The sequence below is a fragment of the Dendropsophus ebraccatus genome, chromosome 5, assembly GCF_027789765.1.
Source record: "Dendropsophus ebraccatus isolate aDenEbr1 chromosome 5, aDenEbr1.pat, whole genome shotgun sequence".
NCBI classification, from domain to species: Eukaryota; Metazoa; Chordata; class Amphibia; order Anura; family Hylidae; genus Dendropsophus; species Dendropsophus ebraccatus.
In genome coordinates this window covers 51,507,191-51,518,580 of record NC_091458.1, presented here as the reverse complement: position 1 = coordinate 51,518,580, position 11,390 = coordinate 51,507,191, and positions in this window count along the sequence as shown.

The window sequence follows — 11,390 nt, the reverse complement described above, 5'->3', positions numbered from 1 at the left end:
TCTGTCCTGTATTGGAACCCGGCAAATCATTTGGTACTCATGGAAGCTATGGCAATCAGAGCGTTTAAAACGGTTTCTGATTCCCTCTGTGTATAGGGGATGTTACTCTAACTTGGAATACACTTTAAGAGCTGTCCCCACAACAATACTGCCCTAGGCACAGATACTTAGGTGTCTTGTGGCAAATATGACAAGAAACACAAAAATGCCTCATAGGGTAATAGTGCATATGTTCTAAATAAAAAAGAAAAATAATTCCACTCACCAGAGATGTTGCATATAGACACAACCACTTAGGGCCCTATCACACGGAGTGATAATCGGCCAAATCAGGACGATTCAGCTGATTATTGCTCCGTGTAATAAAGACAACAATCTGCGTATGACAAGGAGGATTGGCTGATCGTGTCTTTTGGTCCTGACCTAAACTCATTGGCTGCCAACTGTGCATTGCTACATGTTGTAGCGATGCACAGCTGACGGCTGACATCTTTGTAAAAAAGAAATAATAAACTGTATACATCACCTGTCCATGGTCCCAATATTCTTCTGCCCTTTGCTCACTTCCTGGAGACATTAGTGTAGCTTCAGAGTGGCTCTCTGAACTGACAGGCTACTCAGCCAATCAATGGACGCGGTGGTCACGTCCAGTGATTGACTGAGCAGCCTGTCAGTTCAGAGACCCACTCTGAAGCTACAGCGGTGGTTCTGGAAAATGAGCAGAAGGCAGAAGAACACCGGGACAATTGACAGGTAATGTATACAGTTTAAGGACAAGGGCTAAACGGATATCTTGATAAATGATTATTGAGTCACGTAATTTTCTCAGTACATGATCTGCTGGATCAGCGCTCGCTTCAAGGAGGCATTGGGCCATCTAACACCAACCTTAGTAGCACACAAGAATCACAGAGGGAAGAGAATAAATTCCCCTTCCTATTGGGACACAGTAGATGTATAACACCATAAACAAAGCACCAATAGCATAGAACAACAGCAACAGCAAAATAATTTAGGTCAATGATTATCAAGTTCAAAAGTTTGTATTTGTTGTAGACCTTGGTGAGTCCTGGCTCCATGATGAATAATATGAAGGGCTTGGCTCTCATGATACTCTCAAGTTTCAGTTTACTATTGTATTAAGTCAGTGCTTAAAGTTGATTAAATCAGATCATTTGAACATTCAGCCAGAATTGGAAAAACATCAACAGTTGACAGACTGGACTTAGATAGAAGCAACACAGAAAGGTCAAGTAGATGGGTCACCCTTACTTAGGACATGTTTTCCCATTTATGAAAGTATTCACTAGAACAACATCTTCTTGAACCCTCTCCATACCGTGAACTGCTACATACTATACAGAGACATGGTCACTATCTAAAGTATTTCAAAGGTAAGACCTTTTTATTTTCTCCAGATAACCACTTAAATGTCTATGGGAGATATATAAACTGCAATAAACAGTCCAATCAGCTGTGCTTTTTTGAAATCCTGGCCACTAGAAATGAGCGAGTACCAAAATATTCGAAAGCTTGAAATTTGATTTGAAACGACAGTGATGTTTGACTATTCCATTGAATATTGAACCCCATTAAAGTCAATGGGAGAAAAATAGTAATTTCTTGGAAACCTAAATTCTTCCACTTAGAAGTCACCAAGTCCACAATGACACCTCAGGAAATGATGCAAACACCTCTGGAATGCAACTGGGACAGCAGGGGAAGCATGCCTGGGTGCATCTAACACGCCTAAGTCGCAGTATTACGCCACTATCACAGACTCTCAACAGTAAACTCCAAACACAGTATAACCTCTATGTAAAGTTGAAAAAGAAAAGGAAACCTTCTTTCTTCTACATGGACAGAAAACCAAATTGTAAGTAAAAGAAACATTTTCCTTCACCTTTTTAAATTATGTTTCCTATGACAACCACAGATGGCAGAGGCAAGGGGGGAAATCAAACAGCACCCACTGCTGTCATTGTGTGTGTGTGTGGGGGGGGGGGGACTATACTAAGCCTGGCATATACAGTATACACACAAAAACACAAAAGAATGCAACAGCTCACCGCAATGGCAAGATACAGACCCACTACAGATATGAAAATAGTTAAAAGCAGCCCCCCCCCCCCCCAACTGCCAAAAGAACTTCCACAAAAATAATGAGGCTCTTGGTTACCATTTGAAAATGGTGTAAACTACCCCACCACATTACGGTGGCCTCATAACGGGGCAGTTTTACACTGTACTATGGCCTCTCCATGGCATAAAATTCGCCTATGCTCTGGGCATGCAACATCTGTCTTATACCGGCAAAAGTAATTACACCACCTGGGTGGGATAGGTAGAGTGCACGACCAAATAGAGGCAGCCATTCCCCCATCTGGATCAGTATAGAAATGAACTCTGACATATGGCAGCAGGCCATACGTTAGAGGTCTTCTTGCTTTCTCAAACTGGCGCAGAGCACAATAAACTTCTGCAGCAGTTTTATATCACAACGGAACTATGCCCAGCCTGGCATATACAGTATAGAAATGAACTTTGACGGCAGCCGGCGATACTTGAGAGTTTTTTTTTGTTTTGTTTTTTTTTGTAAGTGGTGCAGAGCGCAATAAACTGTCCTGTGACAATTCAAATGCAGGACAAAATACACACACACAGGTCTATGCAGGAGAATTCTAAGCTGTGTGCCTGCCTGTCTAACTAGCTGATATGCTTCTAGTCTATGCAATCTAAGAAGGGCCTTTGTGATCTTGCCTGCCTTCAATCTACGATCCTCACTATCCCTACTCTAATATCTATCCCTCAACTACTGTACCTGCGACACTTATGCCCCTATTCCACAGGTCGTTTAGAGGAGCAAACGAGCGCTCTCAGCGCTCGTTTGCTCCTTGTTCCCCGCTCGCTGCCGCCGCTATTCAACGCGGCTGCAGCGAGCGGGTGAGTGCGAGAGGGGGCGGCGGGGAGCTGCGGGGGGGCTGCCCGGGGGATCGCTGATCATCCGGGCAGCCCATAGGATATAGCAGCGTCTGCTGCCAATGCTCCTATTCAACGGAGCGACGGCAGTAGATCGCTGCTATATCAGTCGCTTGTTTTTCAACATGTTGAAAAACAAGCGACTGCAACGATCAGCCGACATGAACGATGTCAGCTGATCGTTGCACTCTATTCCACCGGACGATTATCGTCCGTAGCGGCCGATATCTTGCGAATACGAACGATAATCGTTCCGTGGAATAGGGCCTTTAGATTGTAGGAGCAAATAGATGAACTGAAGCCTATTCTTCAAAATAAGCAGCTGCCTGTCTGTCTGAGAGAATAAAGGCTCTATTCCACCAACAGATCTGACGACAGATTATCTGCCAAAGATTTGAAGCCAAACCCAGGAGTGGATTTGAAAAGAGGAGAAATCCAGTCTTTCCTTTATGACCTGATCTCTGTTTATAGTCTGTTCCTGGGTTTGGCTTCAAATCTTTGGCAGATAATCTGTCGTCAGATCTGTTGGTGGAATAGGGCCTTAAGCTGCAGATGTGCTTGTAGCCGGCCTATTCACAGGAAACCTGTAGATATATGCTGTGCTGAGAATAGTTGTAGCTCTAAAAAAGGCTTGTGGGGTATTTACTGCCTACAATCAGCTAAATCCTCACTCTCCCTACTCTAGGATCTCTTCCTCACTACTTTCAAGATGGCATCTGATGAGAAGCAGCAAACGCCAAGCTCTTATAGTTTGGAGGTCATATGAGTAAGACTAAGACCTGTCACACACCCCCTGTATAATTATTGGCTAGAAAAAAATTGCCAGGCAAGGAAGGAGAAACTAATTTTTACAGAGTTTTCGGTCAAGATGCTTGATCAAAAATGTGTATTTTGAATAGTGTAGTATTCAATAGAATAGCTACTCAATCGAGTACTACTCGCTCATCTCTCAGGCTGGCTGGGTTTGGGAAGTCCTCAGAAAACTTTCTCTACAGTATAGCTGCTTAGATTCTGCAGCCACTATTTGCTGCATCTAAGGGGTTAAACAGCAGATTTCAGGAAATATCACTAATTTTGGAAGTTATAGAAGGATACCAGCTGTCAGTTACAATGGGTACCCACTGGTGATGGGTCTGTCAGAGATTTAATATGGCAGTTCATGGAAACAACCTACTTAGCATGAAATCCAAATAGATCAAGAAGCAGAAGGTGGTTAAAACAATATGGTACCTAAGAATGCTGAGTAAAAACTTACTTAGAAATCCATGGGGGAACTACAAGTACCATCCTCACAAAACACCCAGGTTCAGTCCCTCTCTTTAACCTCTGTGGCAGTATTTACCTCAAGAAGAGAGAGAGCCTTATTACCACTCGGCCTGTGACAGAATATTTCTTCCCCGTGTTCCCTCACTCCAGCCTGCTACATTCTCACACCGTCTTTTTTCGGCTGTTTGATGCCCATCTTTTAATATGGCCATTATTTTGAGGCGAATAACGGAAGTTCTTTTATAGTGAAAGGTCGGCCATGCTGCATTTCTCCCACCTGACCCTTTTGCTCTCGGAGGTATAAGCTGGCTTCAGAGATGTCTGGCTTACCTCCCCATAGAGGAAACATGAAGGTTTGTCTGTGCCTCCTCCTTTTATATGTGTATAAGGTGGCCATGAGAGATAACTAACAAACATTCATTCATTCATTCAAAAGTTATTTTAGGTGTATGGCCACCTTCAGGGTGCCTTCACACGCAGGGCCGTTATTATACATTGGTGGGCCCAGTGCATAGCCGTCAAGACTGCCTCCCCCCAACCCAGCGTTATCAGAATCGGCGCTCCACACACAGTATAATGCCCTGAAAATGCCCCCACACTGTATTAAGAGCCCCAATACATACGGTAGTTACCTTATAGCCTTGTAAAGATATCACCAATGATACCATTACAAAATACCGCCACACTATGACCACTATCACTACAGACCCTATAACAGCTACATCCATTTACTTACAGGGGGTGTCTTCTCTGATCAGAGTCTTTCACCTTTTCTTTCACTCCATTCAGCATGGGCCACCTTTAAGTCTTCCCCCAGCTGTGAATCTTCTCTCCAGAATCTGCCAGAGAAACATTTTAGGCTCCAACACATACAGTAGTAAGGTCCCCTGTACCCCTATATAGTAGTTACCCCCCTATGTACCCCTATATAGTAGTTACCCCCCTCTGCGCTCCTATTTAGCAGTTACACCCCTCTCTGCTCCCACTTAATAATTAGGTATGCTCTGTGCCCCAATATAGTAGCAAGGTCCCTATATACTGCCCCCAGTAGTATATAGACCACTAGGTGCTGCCCCCAGTAGTATATAGACCCCTTGTGTGCTGCCCTTAGTACTATAGACCACTAGGTGCTGCCCCCATTAATATATAGACCCATTGTGTGCTGCCCCTAGTACTATAGACCATTAGAGGCTGCCCCTAGTAGTATATAGACCCCTTGTGTGCTGCCCCTAGTACTATAGACCACTAGGTGCTGCCCCCATTAGTATATAGCCCCCTCTGTGCTCCCCCAGTTATATATACCCCCCTGTGCATCCCCCAGTAGTTTATATACTATCCTGTTCACCCCCCAGTAGTAAATATATCCCCTGTGCATGCCCAGTAGTATAAAGTCCCCCTGTGCCTCCCCCAGTAGTATATATATCCCCTATGCACCCCCCAGTAGTATATATCCCCTGTGCACCCCTATATAACACCTGTGTGCTCCCCGACTTATATATACCCCCCTGTGCACCCCCCTTTTATATAATCCCCCTGTGCACCCCCCTTTTATGTAATCCCCCTTTGCAACCCCCAGTTATATATATATACCCGCTGTGTGTCCCCCAAGTTATAAATAAACCCCCTGTGTGCCCCCCCAGTTATACATACCCCCCTGTGTGCTCCCCAAGTTATATATACCCCCTTTTATATAATCCCCCTGTGTGCTCCCCAGTTATTTAAACCCCCCGTGCACCCCCTTTTATATAATCCCCCCTGTCACTGTGCGCTCCCTCAGTTATAAATATACCCCCTGTGTGTCCCCTAGTTATATATACCCCCCTGTGCACCCCATCCCCCCAGTAGTATATAGGCCCCCCTGTGGACCCCTGCTGTGTGCTGCCCCCCGTTATATAGTCCCCCTTTGGGCTCCCCCCTCCCATATAGCAAGTAACAAAAAAAAAACCACATTATACTCACCTGGGACCGCGCGTTCTTCTTCTCTTCACCTCATCCTTGTGGCCGCAGGTAGTGCTTTGCCTGCGGTCACAAGAGGCCGCTCTCCCTTCTCACGGTGTCGGCACTGAGTGACGTCACTCAGCACCGATACCACTGCGGGAGAGCGGCCTCTTGTGACCGTAGGTAAAGCACTACCTGCGGCCACAAGGATGACTGACATGAGCCCTGTCAGTGCTGCTGCTTCTGCCTATACCTATGAGCACTCGTTACGAGCGCTCATAGCTACAGTACAGAGTGCAGCTGGTGGGGGAGCCCTGCAGGGGGCGCCATGGATGGGTAACATACCCATCCCGATGGCGCCCCCCTGGCAAGCTGGTGGCCGGAGCCCTGTGCGACCACAATGGTCGCACAGAGCAAAGGCCGGCCCTGCTCAAGGTGGGCCCCTTTACCCAGTGGGCCCGATGCACGTGCACCATGTGCCCTCTGGTTAAAGCTGCCCTGTTCACACGTATCGTATCGCTGCTTATTTCTCGCACAAAACTCGCATCAAACTCGCATGAAAGTAACTGCATTTATTGTGGTGTTGAACTCGCCTGTGAAAATCATATGAAAATCAAAACTCGCATGTAAATATCGCACCAAACACGCAGTGAGAATACATATACATTGGCTTGATAGCAATCAGTATCACTGTGGATTTATGTGCGAGAAACTCGCAGCGATAAATACACAGCGATACGGTACGTGTAAAGGCACCCTTAGAGTAACTTCACATGTACCGTATCGCAGCTTATTTTCTGCTGCGGATCCGCTGCAGATTTGACTAAATGAATGAACACAGCATCAATTCTGCCCCATCAAATCTGCTGCGGATCAGGGATGTAGACCCCCACTATGCAGACCATGCCCCTCCCCTTCTCCCCCTCCTATCCAGTACAGGGAGCTCTTAAACCAAAGCAATGCTCTTAAACCAAGTCACAATTTTGAAAAACTGTGAGCTCTTAAACCAAAACGCTCTTAAACCAAGTTACTCTTAAACCAAAGTGCCACTGTATATGTAAATGTTCAGCAGCTGGCACAGGGACTGGTTAAAAGTTGATATCCATGAAAGGTTATCTTTAGAGATGAGCGAACCTCGAGCATGCTTGAGTCTATCCGAACCCGAGCATTCGGCACAGTGGGGGCTGCTAAACTTGGATAAAGCCCTAAGGCTATGTGGAAAACATATCCATGTATTAATGTTTTCCAGACAGCTTAAGAGCTTTATCCAACTTCAGCAGCCCCCGCTTTGCCGAATGCTCGGGTTTGGATAGACTCGGGCATGCTCAAGGTTCGCTCATCTTTAGTTATCTTCAAAACAGTCTTGGTTCTTTATTGTTTTTACAGCTGACGAACCAAGAAGTGATATGAAATGATGTCTAGCAGAAACCTAGCTGGCAACCCTCTATCCTTTTTGTTTACTGTATTAGAGCAAATTGGCTTAGTCAGGGAGTGGCGTGTTTTCTTCATTGACTTAATGATCACAAACACTGCGCACGTTTGAACTCACTGGTGAAATGCTTTTCCTATACCTAATATCCTACAATTTATCACATACCAATGTCATTAATTGTACCCTGCCCTCACAGTGTGACAGATAATTTAATGTTAGCATTGACAGGAAGACATTAGGATTAATCACTGGTCTAGTGATCGTGGCCAAAAAGATAAACAATATGAGTGGCACATATATTCCACTAGCTTGTTGGCTAACTGACATGTCACGGGGGCCCAATCATGCGTGCCCCATGATATATAGACTTATGTCTTTCCGGAAGGGATTTACAGCTAAGTGTTTCCTGCCCAAGTTCCGGGTTCCTAATCTACCCTTTCAATCAAGTATTGGCAAACATAGTGCATGCTAGCAGGTGCATCCTGGCACTCTGTTTCCAAAATATAGATGAATACATTCAGAATTAAAAAGTATACTTTCAGACTATGTTCACACACAGTAAAATAATACCAAAATACAGCTGTAATATTGAGTGAAAAATAGAGTCATTTTTAAATAAAATAATGTGCTCCATTATGGGGAATTGAACATCAGTGTACACACAGTGCAGAAAAATGTAATTCAGAATGGTTATGTTTTCACAACCTTTTTTGGGCCACGTTTTAGCGCCAAAATGACTGTCATCCAAAAAAAAAAAAAAAAATGGATGCGAAATGCTAATAAAAGAAAGACATTGTGGGAACATAGCCTATGGGTGTAAAAATAATCAACAGGCCCAATATTTACAACCTTTTTTTACATGTTCACACGTGATTTTATTTTGGCACCTGCAAAATGTTAAAAAAATTGCTGTTTTGCTAAAGAATTTAAAATAAAAGTTTAAAAATAAAAATGGCCCCTCTCAAAAGTTAAATCACAGGATGAGAAGTGATGAATAATGGCAATAATGGCAATGTATCAAAAAGCAGTTTTAAAAAAAGGCAGGTTTTTAATATAAATTACGGCCATTTTTTTACAGTTATATAATACTGCCAAAACTGCGTAAACATAGCCTAAGTGATTGAGAATTTTTTTCTTATTTGGAGAAAGATGTGTAATAGAAATGTTAAAGGTGAGGGTACAAACCCACTTGACGTATTTGCTGCGTGAATCAGTCTTAAAAATAAGCAGGCAAAAAGCAGGTTGGATTTATACGATTGTTCTGCGTTAAAATACGCAATTGCGTATTTTTGAAGCGTGAAGCTTGTTGTTAGCAAAGCATCAGTTGTTAACAACCTGTGCGAAAAACGCATGTAGCTTCACGCTTCAAAAATACGCAATTGCGTATTTTAACAACTGATGCTTTGCTAACAACAAGCTTGACGCTTCAAAAATACGCAATTGCGTATTTTAACGCAGAACAATCGTATAAATCTAACCTGCGTTTTGCCTGCTTATTTTTAAGACTGATTCACGCAGCAAATACGTCAAGTGGGTTTGTACCCTTAAAATCAATAGATCAATAATACAAGTGAACATAAGAAACTTTATAATAGCCTAGTAGCCAAAAATACTTATTTAGCTTGTTTAGCTTTAACTAGTTTCTGGCAATGTGTAAATAGTGAAGCCCCCTTCACAGGTTCGTGTCAGTTTTTACTTTCAGGAAATCCTGATCAGGGAATCATAGAGCCGTAATAAGGTCCATTTACACAGAAAGATTTTCTGACAGATTTGAAGACAAAGCCAGAAACAGACTATAAACAGAGATCAGGTCATAAAGGAAAGATTTCTCCTTTTTTCAAATCCATTCCTGGCTTTGGCTTCAAATCTTTGGCAGATAATCTGTCAGATAATCTTTCTGTGTAAATGGACCCTCACATCACCCAATCAGTAATGTAAACGAGCCACAATCAGCTAGATTGGCATTTGTTTACTGATCCTATCAGTTTAGAGGCTGCCTTTGCAGTACTCGCGGCGGCTGCAGGACCAGGCAAAAGACTTGAAGGTACCAGGGAGCAGGCAGAAGCACCAAGGGTGTGGTCATGTATGTATGAACTTCATTTTTTTTCACACAATCATCAGCCATCGGCCCTGCATCACTATTACGTGTAGCAATAAGGGCCCAACGGACAATGATTTTAGGTCAGGACAGATAAGATCAGCCAATGGTCGTTGTCATTGGCTGATTGTTGCGCCTGATTTGGCAGATAATCCCTCCGTGTAATAGGGTCCTTAGGGTTGCCAATATATTATTATAAGAGATTGTACTTAATTATTTCGTTATTCAATTAAATATTATTTTATGCTATTTTATTTTTATATGATATTACATAATTTTATTATTTAAACCGTTTACAAATTTTTGCACCACATATGTAATGGCCACAAATAGTGCCACTCCTCATGTGCACATCTGGCAGCTTATCCTGAAAAGTTACCGGAAATGACAGCTACACTTTAAATTTAATAATAAGGCTAACAAGGTACCACAGTTCAGATTAACCACATACAGTATAAGGCTATATTCACACACACTGTTAGAAACCGTTCCGTGGCCGGTCTCTGCCCGGATCATCCCGACAGGTACTTAATTGCTCCCGCATCAGAGCTTCCCATAGTGCACAGTGAAGCGAGCGGCCGGAGCCGCTCGCTTCATTGTGTGAACTGACAGGTCTTTCTGTGCCCGGAATTCATTGAATTCCGGCCGCAGAAAACGGACATGTCAGTTTTTTGCGGTCCCGCATGGGCTCCCGGCCGGAGCGTATACGATGTGTGTATGCTCCGGCCGGGATCCCTTTCATCAATAGGCATTGTTCCACCCCGCAAAACTACGGCTGTAGTTCTGCGGCGAGAACTACGGCCGCAGTTGTACGTTGTGTGAACATAGCCTAACAATAGAGAGTGCACTAGGTTAAGATTATGGGTGGTTTTACAACACTCTGGTCATCAAATGACTTGACTCAACCTAAACATTAAAATAAATGGTACAAAAGGGAAGCACTAGAGGAAAGGTGTGTTTATGTAGGTCATCAATTGCAGGATTACAGAAAACAAATGACATGTAGACATTTAGGAATACAAGTTTGCTGCTGTTACTGCTTAGCTTGTAACTCTTGTATACCATTAGATATAAAGACAATCAAGACAAAGGCAAAAGAAAAATCAAATCACCATCAAAGAGTATTAAAAGGGGAGACAGCCCTCAGTATCTGTTCCCATCAGATACAACACGGTGCACATCATCATACAGCTTATTCAAGTTTTATCTTACATATTTTTGTTATTTTTTTTCTGATTATCAGCCTCACCTCAGCCTCCTTTTCAAAGGTCACAAAACATGATCAGACATCTTTCCCATTCACATTAATAGGACAGTTGTTGCTTATTATTGCCTAGGTCCATGGGAGATGATAAAAGCCTATCTATAAATGCTTTTAAAAACACTTCAGGAAAGATGGCTGCCTCCATAATGAAGTACGAAAAAAAAAGTTACAATTAGAAGATAGAAAAAAGAAACATTTCAGTATCTGGCTGTAGGCCATGACAACACAAAGGGGGACATTTACTAAGGAGTCTAATGTGTGCGACTATTCTAATGTGGGTTGGTGTTTACTTTGTTATAACATATTGTGCGTGATTTATGGAAATGTTGCACTGTCATAGTAAATGTGCTTAAGTAAAAAGGCACAAAAAAAAATCACCTGGTACTGACCAGATGGAAGCCTGCACCAGTTTT